At 38.4% G+C, this 17,720-nt stretch overlaps 1 protein-coding gene across 30 annotated transcripts in view; it reads right to left on the bottom strand.

The window, feature by feature from the left end:
• Nucleotides 1-17,720, bottom strand: part of MBNL1 (muscleblind like splicing regulator 1) — a 218,437-nt gene that overhangs the window by 196,010 nt on the left and 4,707 nt on the right. For 28 of the 30 annotated variants that reach the window (XR_008523969.2, XR_010139266.1, XM_009239422.4 and 25 more), the window contains exon 1: nt 162-5,097. The exons of the other annotated variants lie outside the window; for them this stretch is intronic. The gene's annotated coding sequence lies outside the window, so the exon portion shown is untranslated. Of the gene's footprint in view, nt 1-161; nt 5,098-17,720 lie in introns of those variants that run through there. 30 annotated transcript variants of the gene reach the window in all.

The raw sequence follows: 17,720 nt of genomic DNA, 5'->3' as shown, positions 1-17,720 counted from the left end.
CGCGAAACCAACCACCGCGCGCGGCCCGCCCCTGCCCGGGAGAACCGCGGCCGGCGAGCACCTCCTCGCACTTCCTCCTTCAGCCACGGGCAGACCCGCCGGAGTCCGAACAATGAAGCGCGGCGGACCAGCACCGGGAAACTGTGAAAATGGAAACTTACCTCTCACATTTTTTTTTCAGAAGCGGCCCCACTGTCGACCGAGTGCCCAAGGCATTGTGGGAGTCATGATTCCAAGATGCCCGCGACGGAAAATGGAACTTGTCAGCTCCTTGTCATGGGAGCATTGTGGACGCCACAACTCATTCAGCTGCAGTGAAAAGACTGTTGCATGTCGCTGTGCAGCCTCTTATCGCCGAGGTCTGGCTTCCGCTGCTGCTGCGCGGCCCCTCCCCCGCCCGCCCAGCCCCACCAGGAAGCCCAGGGCGGACTCGTCGAGCTCCTAAGGCACGCGGCGGCGAGAAAAACGCTCTTCAACTTTCCGCCGGCGCCCTCCCGCGCTTCACCGGGCCCCAGGGTCGCCTGTCAACCGGACAGAGCCCGCAAGGGCGGGTCATGGGCGGTCGCCCCGCGGCGCCGAGAGCAGGAGGAAGCCGGAGCCCGCGCGGGCGCCGTGGATCCCCTCGGCCTCCCGTTGGTATCTTCCATCTCATGCGTTCAACATTGTAACCTCGCGGCGGGCGTGCAGACCGGACGCCCTCCCGCTACTTACTTCTACCGACTGCTGGGCACACCAGTGGGTTCGTTTTGAAAGAGGCCCTTGCACCGGGCTTTGCAAGGAAGCCGGCAAGGTTAGATTGAAGGTTAGAAGCCGATTAGACTAGAATCCTGCGATCTGGTGAGACTGTCGCCTTAAAATGCACCAAACAGTTTTTGAACCTGGAGGGCTAACAGGCGGGAAAAACATCTGCAAGACTGCCACCGTATATTTTTCTCAAGTAACAGGCTATCCACAGTTTTGGAATTCCTTAGTGAAACTGTCACACAAGCACAAACACTCACATGTCAGCTTTCCTTCTAGTTTGTAAATAATATTTGTAATTTACAAGCCACTGTATTCCCAACTTTGCACCATGTGATTTAGAGAAAGTAAAGCTCCCTCTTTAAAAATAATATGTTACTTTCTGAAATACCGGGATATTCCACGGCAAGTAAGCCATATTGTCACCAGAGCAAATAAACCGCAGCCCCATATCATAATTCACTGGGTGCTATAAGACGTAACTTGGCTTCGCTTTGAATGGAAAGAATCCTGAACGTCTGTGATGTGATGAAGTTTTGGAGACTGGGGGCAGGATTTCCTTTGAATGTAAGGAATTCGGATAACTTGTTCAAGGATGATTCTAATGAAAAACGTTTGTCCCGTGTTTGTTGGGACAATAATGCTGGATATGGTACAACATTCTTCCTGCAGGTTCGGTTTTGTTGAAGAGAGTGAGGCCAGCTCAAGGTGAAGGAAAAACATCAGAAAGGTGCTAAAGTGCAGAAATATCTTCCAGAGGCACTAATAGCCGACTTGAGTTCTTGACCTTTAGCTAGATCCACAAAGCACTGAGTTAAAATTGTACACTGATCCCTTCCAGAACAAATTAATTAATTAAATGGTGCCTCTTCCCAGCGTTAATCGTTTAAAAGGACTCAAGTACCCACACAGTTTAAGGAAACTAAAAGAACACTGACACTTTCTCAGAGAACAGGGATGGGAACTTTCTATCTGCCCATTAGTATCTACCCCAAGCTACGAAGACTTCCATTCCTCTTATTAAGCATTCAGCAACTACATTTAGTGCCTACTATGCCAGTGATGCAACAATGGATAAGACAGTCCCTACACTCAAGGATAACACCTCTACTAGGTGAGAGACAAACCGATTAATTCTGCATAAGGGATAAGTGCTATATGTGGGAAGCAATCCAGTGAGGGCTCTGAGGATGGCGAAGGAAGGGTTCCTGGAGGATTTACATTTAACTGGTGCCTTGAAAGGTGTGTAGAAGTTGGCAAGATCAAAAGGGAGTAGAGTCCAGGTGGAGAAGAGAAAAAAGCAGGGCAGGCTGGATGGCATGGCTCACACCTGTAATCCCAGCACTTTGGGAGACCATGGAGGGAGGCTTGAGGCCAGGAGTTTGAGACCAGCCTGGGTGACATTAAAAGACCCTGTCTCAAAGAAAACGAAAGGAGCAGGGTATATACAAGGGGCCTGCCAGCCTTCTCAGCCTTTCTGTGAGAAGCAAGGGGAGGGTAGTACAGGAGAGTGGCAGGAGATGACGCTAAAAGTAGATCTGTGTTGATCTAACGAGTCTCAACTTCACTGTCAAAACTAATGAACTAGGAAAGTTTAGGCAGCAAGGGCCAGAGATGGAGTCTGGACTTGTATTGCAGAAAGTTCCTGTGACGGCAGCTTGGAAGGTGAATGAGAGTGTGGGATGGAGGGGTGAATGGGTGTAGACAGACTGGAAAAATGACTCATGCAGGGAATGAGGAAGGGAGGAGCCTTGGGAGACTCTCAAATCCCTGGCTTAGCCTACTGAATTGCTTGCTACTTGCCTTTTTATTTCTTCATTTTGCCTCCCATTGTCTGTGATATTAAAGGCCTAACTTCTTAGTAGAGCAAACTTTGCATCTGCTAGCAGGTTGGTGCCCTAGCTAGCTTCCATGCCCCCTCTGCTTAGAATGCCTGCGAACCACTAGGGACTAATCCTAGTGGTAGAAATTTATTTTCAATTGTTCTCAAACCCTTGTAGAATTCCAAGTTAGAACTGTGGTGTTCTTTTTTCGTGTGGGTTAGAAAATTTGCTGTTTGGAGCAACATGGTGAAATACAGGACTTTTGAACCTGCTTATGGTGCAAAAGGGGAAATTATGTTTCTACTTCAACACTGGAGGAGGGGGGAACTTCTGGGAGCAAAAGAGAAATTGAAACTGAGATGAGACATGTTTTTTACTCCATGACAGAATACAAAGCAATACAAGGATGATCCTTTAATGTTAGAAACAGTAGAGTAACCATCCTGGTAAATAAAAAAGAAGAGAAAAAATGTTATTTTACATTAGATACAGAAAAAAAGGATGGCTAAGAAAACTCATAAAGCAATGGTCAATCTATAACTCGAGTCCAAATATATTGTGATATAACACTACATTACCACTGATTTGGCCTAATTTACTATCATTGATAGCATTATAACATGAATGATAATATTTAAAATTTTAAAGCACTGTAACAAACACCAGATCATATGTTAAAACTATTCAATCATGTTGTCAGCTTTCAACTGCCAGTAGCATCCTAACCACATTTCAAACTATGGAAATTACTAAAAAATCATTATTGTAATAAGTTAATAGTTCCTCATTTAGAATACCATTGATATTCCCTCAGTGCCAGGAGAACATTATGGTTTCTCCTATTTCTGTGAAGTGTATAGTCTACAGGTTCGTAAGTGAGTATATCCATGAGTATAAAAAGAAGGTCATTTATGGGTGGAGAGGGAAATTATAGAAAACAATTTCAGGTGAAATAAACTACATTTTCAATTAAAGGAAAGAGTGTTCACTGCAGGTTCCTGAAATATTTCAGTCCATTCAAGTTTTAATTATACCAATGAATCTCAATAAAAATACAGTTAAGGAATATGGTTTTTATAGATAATGTCAGCTCCTTGTTTACCAATAATAAAGATAAAGATAATGGCAGCATTTATCTTTTTCAGTCCAATGGCGATATTTAAGGTACCTATGTAAGTGTGTGAGTGCCTGTGTGAATTGTGACTTACTTCTTCTGCATACCTCATTCATAGCTCAATAAGCTCTCACTGCCTCTGCAATATAACTTGTCTTTCCTGACACACACACACACACACACACACACACACTCACACAAACAAATCACCTAAATAAAAATATCTCAAGGAGGTATACTCTTTTAAAATGCTGTTTTTATTATACCAGGATAAAAATAATTGATTGAAAGATGGTGTCAAAACCAGAACCTAGTCTCATGTCCTGTGCTTCCTAATCAATATTTAAATATAGATGGTCAAGAGAAGATGACTCTAAAAGGCAATCAAAAGTTGCAAACATTCTTGTATGGAGAATCAAGTTTAAGTAGATGCATTAAATGTATCACATTAAACTTCACAACAGGGTTGAGGAGAGAGGTGAGACCTTTTGTAGCCTTCTTTTGTAGAATTCAAACTTGTTCAGATATTTGAATACATATATTTGAGAGAAAGAATTACACAAATTTAGTTTATCTTCAAGGACCTTTGTATATTTCGTACACAACACAATTTCTTTGTGCTCATTATTTAAAAATAAAAATATGTATTCTGATAGATGCTATGTATATATTTGATATATAATACAATATATTGTATGTATAACATGTATATTGCACATGAATGTGAAAATATATAAAATCAATATATTTGCTACTAAATGTTTATAAAATTTAAAGCAGTTAAATATTATGCATTTCTCAATTAAGTTATTTTACCTAAAAGTTGAATCTATATCTTCAATATCATTATTTTAGGATCTGGCAATAGAGAGACAGTAAGCAAATACATTTTGAAATTAAAAGTTCAAAATCATAGAATTTTAGCATTGAATGGAATGTTAGAGAGCATCTGGCCTTGTTCCCTTGTTAAACCAGAGGAGTGCATTATATAAGGAACTTGGCACCATGGCAGAGCAGAACTGACATCAGTGTCTTCTGACTCTCTCAGGCCATTCATTTTCATTGCCTTTTTTTTTTTCTCTTAAAGACAATAAGGACAAGAAGAAGCTCTAAAATAGGACTAACAGTTCCTCCAGTTTAATGTGAGGAGGTGCTACATTAGATTTCCAAGAGTATAGTTCTTCCTTCCTCTGTTTCTTCCTTCTTTCATTTTTTCCTTCTTTTATTCTTTCTATTTTTTCATCCTTCCTTTCTTCTTTCCATACAGAAAACACTTTTCACACAATGACTCTATTCATTTCACAAACATTTATTGAGCATCAGCCATGGCTAACTCCTGTACTAGGTACTGTGGTTACAGAAATGAACAGCACAGATAAATCACTTCCCTCAAAGGGATTGCATTCTACTAGGGGGAGACAAGCAACAAAAAATAAGTCAAAAATAAAAAATGAAAGATAAACATATGAGGTAATTGCAGATGGAGATAAGCGCTATGAAATAAAATAAAGCAGGTTAGGGGGATTTGGGAGAGGAGGTTGTGTGAAACAGGATGGAGGACTGAGCTGGTGTTTTGCAGGCAAGGTTCTTGGTGAAGTGAGGAATAACTGGGGAAAGAGCGTTCAAAGCAGTGGGGACTGCATGGCAAGAGCCCTAAGGCCTGAGTTCATGGTAGGGCTAGAGAGCCAACGGTGAACAAAAACTACCTATCCTCAAGGAGCTCACAGTCAAGAAAGGGAAAAAATGAATCTCCATCAAATTAATCACACTCAAAATGCAAAGCTACAACCATGATACTTTTCCTCTCTGGGAACCATTGAAGTGTTTGATTATGTTAGAGGCAGGGGTGGGGTGGGGTGATGGAACATTATCTAAATTTTGTTTTCACAAAGATAAATAGATAACTCTTGACTGCTGTGTAAAGGCTGATAGTCTAATCTCAGAAGAGAGTGCATGAAGTGCACCACTGCTGAGAATGAGAGCAAACCAAAAATGGGCTCTGTCTAGGAGGGCAACAGACAACAAATGGCTGGGGACCCAGCAGCAGAATGTGATTTTCAGGTTGAAGACCCTCAGCAATGGGGTACAACAAACCTTAGAACCTTACGTCGCAGAGTTGAAGAGAAGCCATAAGACTCATGATCCTCGAGATAAGATACCTTGAGGGAAGGGAGATGTGGTATGCCTGTTTGTGTGTGACTTATTTATTATTTGGAGTCAATACAATATAGAAAATTCCAAATTAGTGAAGGTAGAATATTTTTATATCAGCAGTGTTTCCAGTTCCCAGAGATAGGGAACTGTTTGTATTACAGTTTATTTCCTTCTAGGCTTTTCCAACGCATTTTTAAAAGCATAGTTAATATTGTACTATATATGCAATTTCTTTTCTAAATTTAATCTTTTAAGACAGTCTTATAAAACAAAGGCCACCCCCCTCATGTCATTTATATATAATCTTCATTTTTCATGAGGTAATGGAAGCTGGAGAGTTGGCCCTTGAGCAAAGCCTTGCAGCTAACAAGAGGACAAACCTCCTGCCCCACAGTGTTTCACAGCCAGTACCCCAAGCTCCTGAATTCATCTGTCTAATGTGTAATATATTTATAAACACTCTACCTGGGATGTATGCGTACCTTCTACTATGGACTGTTATTAAAGACAAGTGAATATGCAATCGTGGTCTTTCAGTAAATTAAACGGATATAAAAATAAATATAGAATACAGCCAGAAGATCAAAATTGACATATTATCTATTTGTGCTTATAATATGTAATTACATGTAATATTGTAAAACACTTTCTACCATTTCATAAAATTCTGTGTTGTCATTTAGCCCAGAATTCCCTTGCAATCTTTTAAAAATAATGTCTAATAGGGCTTTTAATATAAATGTTGTAGTGAAACTGTTTTATGTACTGTAACCCAAACATTTCTATGTAGTAACACTGTTCCATATAGAAAACAAATATGAAAAAATATGGCCATTGTCTTATTTATTTCTAAAGGTAAACCAGTCTTTGACAATGCCAATAGCAGGGTCGATGTTCCTAAATGTTGGCTGTATCTATCTACTTACTCATTGTATTCTTGAAGTTCCTTGCCTTTGGTTTCTATGATATTCCACATCCCTCTCTTTGCATTCCATTGTGTGAGTTCTCTCCGTGGATCTTTTGTTAGCTCCTCTTATTCCTTCTTACCTATCTGAGTTTCCTGAAATTACCTTCAAATCATGTCTCCAAAGATGTTCTAAAGAGACCTTTGAATAAGAACAACATTTGTCCCATTAATAAATGGTGGGAGTTTCATATATCTGTTTCTTTTTCTCTTCTTTCCTCTTTGCCTTGTCCAAAAGAGTGGGAACTGAGCAGTACAGTCATAAATTAATTTTAATATCTTAACTTAGGCATCAGTGCACTGGCTACTGTTCCTTAATACATTTAACACATAGTCATTGACTGCTGACTATGTGCCAAGGGCTGTGCTTGGCACTGGGGATAAAGAAGTTATTAAGTCTTTTGCAAGGTGTTCATAGTCTAGCGGTTGGGGACAGACATGGGGGAAAAACACAGTTGGAAAAGAGTGTAGCAAATGAAACCATTCAGTTAAATTCAACAAACCCTGCGTGCTTACCATGTGCCAAGCAGATGGCAAGGAGGATAGGACTGGGCAAGGCCTTGCTCCTCACGGGGACTCCCAAGCAGCTGGCAAATGGTAAAATTATCCGACACTTGTTAAGAGCGTCATGGCAGAAAGAAAGTCAGAAAAAAAGTCATGAAAGGCTATTGGACAGACAAGAGGCTTGATCAGAAAAACACTTTTAACAAATATTGTCCTAGCAACGTGAGGAGAAAGTTTGTTGTTCAGATTTTTCATGCTGTCATTATGGAAAGCTTACTATGTGTCAGGTTTATTTCCTAGAGGCTGAGGCTTCATTGGCTTGCCTCAGTGAATCCCAAACTGGCCTTGCAACTCTCTCTCCTTGCCTCCCCTAGGCTTTCAGTAACAAATCCTCAACTAGGTGATAGGAGATTATCTGATTAAAGTCATTCACACTAAGGCGAGAATGAGGCTTAATCCTTCAATAGCGTTTGCTTTAACAAAAGATGGCTTGTTAACCCTAATGAACTGCTCATTGGAAGAACTCTGCAGAAGGATCCCTCCTCCTCACCTTCCCAGACTTGCCAACCCCACGTCCTTCCTTTTTATTTGTCTTTCATGAAGCAAAGGAGGAATGAAAGTGTTAGGGACTCTAAGGTCACACATTATCTCCTTGAACTTATCACAAGAGGTATGTGAGGTAATTATGACCCCATGCTCATAATGAGGAGACTGAAACTAGGGCGGTGGTTCTTAACCCTGACTACATTTTGGATAGGCGGGCTGCAACCCAGACAAATTAAATCAAAATTTCTGGGAGTGGCATCCAAGCATCTGTATCTTTTTTAAACCCCTTAGATGATTTCAAAGCACAGCCAAGGTTGCCAGCTTCTTGCCTAAACTCTGCAAGAAGCTAGAGTTTAGGAAATGGAAATTAACCAGAATAGGTAGCAATCCATTGACCTGTTCCATTTTTTCCTTTGGCAAGTAAAGTTTATTTGGCTCAATAGAAACAGAATTATCTGCAGGAAACTCGGTCTCAAATAGAATTAGATTTGGGTAGGCCGGTGCCCATATGTGTCTAGAAATGAGGGAGTTAGGACTAGCTGTGGATAGCTAAACTGGTGGTGCAAGGTGGTACATTTTGTCATGCACGGGGTTGGAAGTGGTGCTTCTTAGGCAACCCAAATATGTTTCACTTTATGCCAGGTAAGCATTAGTGGTCCATAGGATTAAAAACAGATAAGACAAATAGTTAAGATCACACAAAGGAGAATCCTACATATTCTAAAATGCTTAGGTTGCTGTTTGTTTAAAATTCTATACCCTGTCTCTTGCTAAGAAATTGTGATTATAAGCACCCCCTTGAGAGTGACCTCAGAGCCTCTGAGAGATAAAGTGTGTCCTTGTCCACTTCCTTTTGAAGATACACATATTTTCACCAGTTACATACTCATACATGTAATTATGTGTATTCAACAAAAGCTATTCTGTACATTTAATATATTTTATAAATTTGTTCAATAAATTAACATAGTTAAATTATAAACACAAACAAGTTAGCAGAACATACCTCATTTGAAACTCATTTCAAGATAATGCTAGACATCTTAGTTTATGGCCTTTGTGAATGTGCCATCAGTCCAGTTGACCCTCCTGGTCCCACCTGGATGGATCTGAATGCCCATGTTTCTGCAATGGGCTTAGCAATGAGTAACTGCTGACAGGGCCTGGTTCCATCGAGCCCTCCCAGTAATGAATGTGTTTTTAGACAATGTGGAGCATTCTTTTCCTTTTTCAAACTTTTCTGGCCATAGGTCACCAGCTCACCAGTTACTGCTGCATTTTCATTCTAAACCTTATTGCTATCAACTTTCCTATCCAGTCTACAAATAGTCACTGAGCACCTGCCATAATTCCAGTCTTTCCTAGAGTCTGAGGCTACATGGTAAGAAAAACTAGACCTGAAGCCTCTTGAAATATGCAGTATAACAAGAACAATGAATATGAAATGGTAAATAATTATGATCAACTAAGTAAATAATATAAATGTGCAAAATTTAGTGAATGAGAAAAATGAGAGTGTGTAACTGGTGAATCTAAACTCAACAGATAAACAAATTATAATTATTTTATTGCTCTCTCCCTTTTTTATTGAATTCAAATGTCTCACATTATAGTTGAAAGTCTTCACAGTACTTGTACTACATGTGCACATTGTCTGAATTCTTCTTCATTTATAAGGACAGAATTCTATTACTAGTTGCATGAAATAGTGACTATTTGTGTTAAGTGGCAAGGTGTCCACCACATAGCCTCTAAAGGCAAGGTCGGAAGAAATCTGTGACTGATCATTAGTACTATGCTCTTGCTGTTGCTGTCTTTGGTGTTACTGTCATTCACTTCCTGGGCTTAATCTTTTTAGGGTATGATATCTACAGACAAAGCTAGCCAGCTTATCTTTGATAATTTCAAGAAGTATAGCATGTCAGCTTTTGAATTAATACTTGAAAATAAAATGAAAATTTAATTTTATTATCATTTGTTTTGTCAAAAATCAAAGGCTCTTTTAAAATCTTTTTTGGCTGGATGTAAAATGATTTTTTTCTGTTTCCGGATATAAGGTAACCTGTGCTTATTTTGAATGATGTATCAAGTGCCTTTAATAGAGGTTTAACGATTCTATTCAAGTTACTACTAGAAAGATGTTTATGCGTAGTTATTCTAGACTAGCAAAAGAGCAGTAATCTATAACTCCCACCCACATACTTACTCCCATGCACAGTGTATCTTCCTTCTACAGCTTTAAGACTCCCACGCTCCTGCAAAAGCACTTTCCTACTTGCCATTTAGTCTTTACAATTAAGTAAAGAAAAAGTTAATTGTATAAAAGAAGCTGGTTTCTTGGACTTCTCTCTTTAAGGAGTTTTACTCTCTAAAGATAGCCTAAATTATAGACTTAGCCAGGACAGTTTTTCCCCTTCGGAGACCTTTGAAGTTTGTTTATTCTTACAAAGCTCTGGAAGGCTAGTCTGAAAGAAGCTGTAAATAATTTGCCAAGGTCCCTAAATACCAAGAAGCCCACGTGGGCACTAGAAGGTGTCAACTTTGCTTGATTACTCTTGAACTTGTGGGAAAGGGAATGTTTGGCACCAATATCAGATTCATAGAAAGCAGCCAAAATTAATTGTTAGAAAGAAGGTATGCTTAGATGATATGTGGCATAACTTTGGGCATTTTCCTTACCATGATGAAAGAAGCAGCCAATGAAGTAAATCTATTTTGTTTATGACTAGATTACTCAGTGACTAAAAGGAAAACACTATCTACTTTGGGGTTATTGGCAACAGATATACACATACCAATTATGACACATGGGCTAGTTTCCACTGGCAGTAGTTATTGATGTTGCAACCTTGGTCTTTGCTGCAACCTTGCCCTGCTGCCTTTGTTGTTGGCTGCTCTTGGCAACAGGGCATACCCACCTCCCCCTGCCAACCAACTTGGTGCAATGGCCTGCACATGACCCACACACTTTTTAGAAGAATCAGGGCAGGAAAAGATTAAGTGTAATTTCCCATGGCCTTGGCTATTAGACATAAAGACAGGCTTTAGAATCTGTTATTAGGCATAAGATTTTGGACAATTTTTTCCTAGTCTCAGGTTCCTGCAAACTTAAAATGTCTACCTTGTGGAATTATGATAATGAATAACTTCATGAGAATTATCCTAACATTGATCAGGCCTTTGATAAATTACAGCTATTTTTATTATTTAAAATAGTAATTAGATATTTTAAAATACAGAATATGTTTTTTAAAAAATAAGCTCTTGTTAAGCTTCAAGTCTCTTCAAAATATGAGGATTCAAATCAAATTACAAATTTTAAGAAATATATAGCTATTTTCTACAAGATGGTATAGCTATACAGAGATACCTTTACAGTTTTTATATTAGGTAGGATGTAATTAAAAAGGAGCCCAAGATGTTTCCTGAAATGATTAACAGGAACTTTAGAAACATCACTATTGATTGGTCAGTGCACAGGTTTCTTTGGTCGAAGTTTTCTCACCCACTTTACAAGCAAAAACATGAGAAAGACAAGTCAAATGAAGCCAAGCAAACGGTATCTACCACATTAACGAAGAGTATAAGATGCACAGTTGCATGAAAACCACTTCCTTTAGCACTATATTTCAAAATTTTTTTTTTACTCTGCCGGAGCTGTCGCCACAGGAAGGAAAATTTAGTTGTCTTCTTGCTTATTTAAGGAACACAAGTCAAGAGATTATTCCAGGCATTACTTCGTGTTTTTAAGCTCTTACTCCTACCTCCCTGAGAAATGTGTCTCCTGACTTCATCAGAACAAACACACTCAGAATTTTAAGAGGAGAAAATAATGATTATGTGTTGCTAAGTACTATTTTAGTAACAAATGCTTGGGCCACTAAAATGATGACATCACCCACAGAAAGAATAACATTTACACTTTTGAGAGAGATTTTTTTTTCCTAACATGATGGGTCACCAGTGAGAGGAGGAAAGCCAAGTAAAGGCACAAGGAGAGGCCTCTTGGCTCTGGAGAAGGCATCCTTAGCATCCTCTTCTGAAGGGTGATCATCAGCCCCAAGTTAATTAAATAGGCTCAATGTCCACCTGCTCTTTCTGTATTCCCTTCCTGAATCTAGTTCATGTCAACAAATGTGTACTATTATTGTAGAAAATCGAATGCTCTCATACTTTTAATAGGTTTGCTTCTTGGTTAATATGCCCAGGTCAGGAAGTGGCTTATATTTCAGGAGTGCTCTCTAATACTTATTGCAGATATTCATGCATTTATTCTGTCACACACACGCACTTAAAAACCACACACTACCTCACATTCTGCAATAATCTGATAATATGGTGGTCATCATACCCACATATATACATGATAAGATAGAATACATTGCTTAAATAGCGCATAAGTCATCTATAATCCTCCACATCCTGTAATACCAGTAGCACAATGGTTTTCTATTTGGAGGTTGCCAGGAGCACTCAAAAGTAAGCTTCTGGCTCCTGCAACAACACATCCAACTGCCTTGGGGACAACATGATTGTCATCCTTCTAGTACACACTCAGTCCAAGGCCAGGTAATGTTTTTAATGGGTGGCTTTTAACCTGAACCAGAAATAGAATAATCTATACTTGTTGTTATTAACTTCTTAAGTGTGAGGGAAGGCCATTTTTTCTCATTATTCCTAACAAATAAATATTGAGCCTGTTTACTCAATTTAAAAAGAGTCTTTTCAGTAAGCTATTCTATATTCTTTCTCCAAATCACAGCCCTCAACCTCCTACCCCTTAAAGGAAGAAGTGTCCAACTAACAGAGATTTAAAATGTAGTGATATGAGTCATTTAGATCTCTTAGGATAATAAAAATAAATCATAGGGAATATAATTACTATGGAAAATGGCAGAGTAATTTACGTCTACTTTTAAGAGGAGCAGGTTGATGTTGCCAGGGATTGCTATCCCTAATCCCAATAGCTACTGGGATTTGGGAACAATAAACAAGGGAACATCTGCGGTCTCTGGAGGCAAAAATATAGTTGTTTTTGTAGTCTTTTCTGCTTCATCTATGCAGAAACTAGGTTGCATGATGACACCATTATCAGAAATCAGTGTACATATCTTCAAATGGCCAAGATTAGAGTCAACTATTCCATGGCAATTTTTGCTGAAAACATTGAGTTTGCAAATTTAAATAATACTTGAGCCCCTTTCACTTTTATCCAGGTAAACTTGGCTTATCTGAAATTCACCTAAATGTAATAATTTATCTCCTATGAAACTTTTACCTATGTAGTAATTCCTGTTTCTCTTCAAACAACAGTTTTTCCAAGCCTGTGTTAGCCAGAGATAATGGTTCACTCATTGCATTCCCATCCCCAGTTAACACATGTGAATGTCCTTGCAAATGTTTGCTCATATGTGCAACTCCATTCCCTGGTCTGCAGTCTATGTGACTTGGCCCTTTCTCAACTCCAGCTCCTGAGCTTCATCTCCCACCATCTTTGAGACCCAGGCTCTTTTCTACTTCTCAGATATGCCAAGCTCATTCTGGCCCTTGCGCTGGTCAATCACTCTTCTTGAACTACTCTTTCCGGAGTCCTCTGCATGGTGCTCTCAATCTTCTCATTGTTCAGGTCTTAGCTTAAATGCTACCTTTTCAAATAGGCCATCTCAGGAGACCACCTATGTAAAGATGATTTTCCCATCTTCTCTTTATCCTTTTACTCTGCTGGATTTTCTTCTGGTCACTATCACTATCTAAAAGTCCTTTAAAATTTTAATTCTTTACTAGTTTACTCAATTCTTTCCCCATTAGACTGAAGGCTGCTTGAGGGTAGAAACTTGATCTTGTCCGTAACTATTTCCCCAGCACCTAAAATAGTGCCCAAAGTATAGTGCTTGATATGTGACTTCATGAATAAACTCACTTTAAAATGAAAACAGAGCTTCTTGCAAGAGTTAAAAATCCTCTCATCACATAACCCACTTCCTGAGAAGAACCATAAAGTCAGAGCTACCAAATATCTCCTGTGGTAGCACTATAGGAGATAGTGCTCAATATTAAAAAGGCTCAATATTTTAAGTTAAGGCTCAATATTAAATTAATGTAATATTAGAATATTTTTATTTCTTTGAAAATTTTCTGGACTCTTCTGAAAATTTATTATCACAACTTTTCTCCACCTAGTGAAACAATTTCAATAGTTCATCTTTAAACCAGCTACCTCCAGGGAGCCTTGTAACCATCAATGCACCTGGAAATACAGTTCTAAATTATTTTGATCTTTCATGTGGCACCTTCTATTTTTTATGCTGTGTCTTAAAATCTATTTCTTTTAATATTTACTCCACCAAATTGTAAGATTTCTGGCTTAGGACTGCATCATAATAATCCATAAATTCTTAACTGTATCTAAACCACAGATTTACCTACTTTGCTTCTCAAAAATTAAGTGGTGTAGGCCATATATAAATATGATGCAGATCCAGTTTAGAGATAGACACACCAAGATCAATTGTGTGACCTTTATTAAGCTACCTACCTCTCCGAACTTCTATATTTTTCCTTAAATCTGTAAAGTGGAAATAATAGTACTTATTTCATAGGACTGATGAGGGCATTAAATTCGTTAATCATGTGAAGCACCTGACATATGATGTTACAAAAAAAGTTTAACATGAAATAGCAGAGCTATTATTGTTACTAACATTGCAATTATCATCATTATCATTGGTTTTATTATTATTAGGGCCTTATAATCTCAAAAACTTAGTTATATGTTAATACATATAACTAAACTTGATATTTTGGATGTACAAGAAAAAGAATTTTCCTAGAGTAGTTTTATAATCCATTTCAAGATCAAAAATAGAACAAGGAAGTAATTACAAAACAATATTGAAAATAAACATAGAAGTGAGGCCAGCATAGGCAGATGGCTAATCAGGAAAGGATTCTGGAAGGAGATTACTCTTCCATGTGGTTGAGGAAAACAATGAACCCTAACTGTCAAGGAAGAGTGGGTGCATGCTTTTCTTGGGGGCTAGGGCAAGGCAGGACAAGGGCAGAGGCAATGGGGCAAGAAATGCAGAGGTGTTGCACCCCAGGATTCTAAAAAGTTAGTGGCAGTCACTATGAACTTATCTCTTTTTAGCTCAGTGGAAAATTTCCAGCACAGAAAAAAAGAGAACTTCTCTGTCTATTTGTTGTCTCCAAGGACCACTTTTTGGTCTCAGTTCGTTTGACTCAACACAGACAAAATAAACTACACCTGACATTTGCATGGCAGTTTAGAGTACTGGCCCCTTGAAGACAGTGTTGGAAGATAGTTATTTCTATTATGCTTATCAGAAATGTCGAGGCCTTTTACTTAATCATTGTTTATTTATTGAGCGCCTACTATGCTCCATTTATTTTACTAGAAAATGTAAAGGTAGCATGAACAACAAAGGCCAAGTTTCTGCCCTCATGGAACTTACATTCTAGTGAAAGGAACAGATAATAAATAATTGGATAAAGAAATAAAAATCAACATGTTGTGTAACATTTTATGTGCTATCAGTAAAATTAAAATTGGGTAAAATGACAGAGTGATGGGTTTGGGAATACTACAACTAAATATGTAGTGGACCACGGGAAGCATCTATTAGGAGATATGTTTGAGAAGAGACCTGAATAAAGAAGAGATTGTGTCACACTAAGGTGTGTGGGCATGCCAGGAAAAGAGAAGGGCATATGGAAAGTCCCTGAGTCAGGAATGAGCTCAGAATACTCTGGGGGGGAAAATAAGGAGTAGAGCCAGAATATCATGAATGAAGAGATGAAAGGATATGAGAGAAAACACAAAGACATATAAGCTCTAGTGAGGAATCTGGATTTTATCCTAATTAAAATAAGAAGCAATTGAAGAATTTTGAGCAGGAGGTCACATGATTTGATGGATATTTTAAATGATCATATTGGTAGGGATGCAAGAATAGAAAAAGAGAGTTTCTTAATAGGCTAAGACAAAAACAGAGACGTCCAGAACAGAGATGACAGTGTCTTACACTTTGCTCAAGATGTGAAACAGGTGATTCTGGTCAGCATTGGAATATATTTTGGGAACAGAAGAGACAGGCATGCTGATAGATGGAGTGTAGGTGAGAGAAACAAAGAATGAAATTAAGGATACTGTTGGCCTGGATAATGGGGGTAAGTTGGTACTATTTAGTAAACAAAGAAGACTGGTGATGGAGCAGACAGAGTGGGAGGAAATGAGGGGTTTTATGTGGGGCATGTTGAATTTGAGATGCCTCTTAACATCTGAGTGTATAGCTTTAATAATCTGTGTGGAGTATGAGCCCAGAAATTGGTAGAAAGTTGAGGAGGTATGAATTTGTTTTTTATTTAGGGTTATAAGGGTGGATGTCTGGAAAAACAGGAGATGTAACTTATACAAGATCCACAGTCAGTAAGTGATAAAATGGAACTTGAAAATGAATCTTTCAACACCAACCACAAATTTCTCTTCTTATTATGAATTTTAGGGTTTATTTTCAGTTATGAATACTGGAGTAAAATATGGGGAAGTATTGGGGGCAGGAATATTCTAGAATCACATATAAAAGGGCGAAAATTTTTTAGCTCCTATAGACCATATAGATTTATGATTGCTCTTGTCTTTATTTGCTTTACGGAATTATTTTTTCCATAACATGCCCATTTAACTTTTAAAAACTCTGGAATAATAAACCCATAAGGTAAGTGAACTACCAGTGTGACTACAGCTATCTACTTTCTTTTCTGAAATTGTCACGTTTTGGAATGCAAAGGAGGATAATTTGACTTCAGACTAAATGTAGATTGAAGAGATTTGAAATACAAAGATAAAAGCTCAACCCCAAACTCAAGCAGGTATTTTTGAACTGTATCAATAACATTTGAGTTAGGGTGTATCAGGTTTGTTTAGTAGAAATGTCTAAGGCAAGCAGCACTTAATCTCTAGAGGTTAAAAAAAGATTTAAAGTAAATTAATTGACTCAAAAAATAAAATTAAATCAATAAAAATGTAAAGGGAAAAACCCTAAAATTGGGAACAATGAACCTAATTGTATGTAAAAGGAGTGTTGTGATCACCCTGAATGGGAAGCCAGAAAGAGAGAGGGAGGAACAAAGGGAGGGAGAGAGGGGAGGAAGGAAGGAATAAAGGGAGGAAGGGAGGGAGGGAGGGAGAAAGGAAGGAAGGAAGGAAGGAAGGAGGGAAGGAAGGTTGGTTTGTTCTAGAATGGATGGGCTCTGTTGGTCAAATGTGAACAATTTAAGCACCAAAATAGTTGAGTCATGGAAAAAAGAAATTCATGAATCCATACCAGTAACAAACAGATACATAAATTAATAATTAAATAGATGTTGAAGATGGGAGTTCTTTTGCTTACAGTAGAATGGGAAAGACTAATGTAAATGTGGAGGGAGTGCTGAAGTTGTAAAGCCATCATACTGCAGCCATTATAGTAAAGATTGCATTTGACAAGAACATCAATGAATGTTAAATCTGAGGGGAAATTTTTGATGAGGAGCCATCATTATGCAATAGAGAAATCAGACAACACCTTGACTAGGCAACAAAAATGAACATTAACAATGTGGGACATAAGAACCTCATGTGCCTCTAGATATGATAGCAGGAGAGGAAACAACATCACCCATGAGGAACTCCAGCAGATAGTATATAACCGTAATCTAATCATGGGGAAATGTCAGAAAAATAAACAATGAGGAGCACTTGATTAAAATGAAAAAAAAGAGTTAGTGAATACACCATAATCATTAAAATCTTCATTTTCATAAAAGACAAAGAAATGATATGGAAATGTTCCAGACAAAAGGAGACTAAAGAGAG

The sequence above is a fragment of the Pongo abelii genome, chromosome 2 (genome assembly GCF_028885655.2).
Source record: "Pongo abelii isolate AG06213 chromosome 2, NHGRI_mPonAbe1-v2.0_pri, whole genome shotgun sequence".
NCBI classification, from domain to species: Eukaryota; Metazoa; Chordata; class Mammalia; order Primates; family Hominidae; genus Pongo; species Pongo abelii.
Note: the sequence above shows the minus strand (reverse complement) of the source record. Positions and strands in the feature narration are given on the sequence as shown.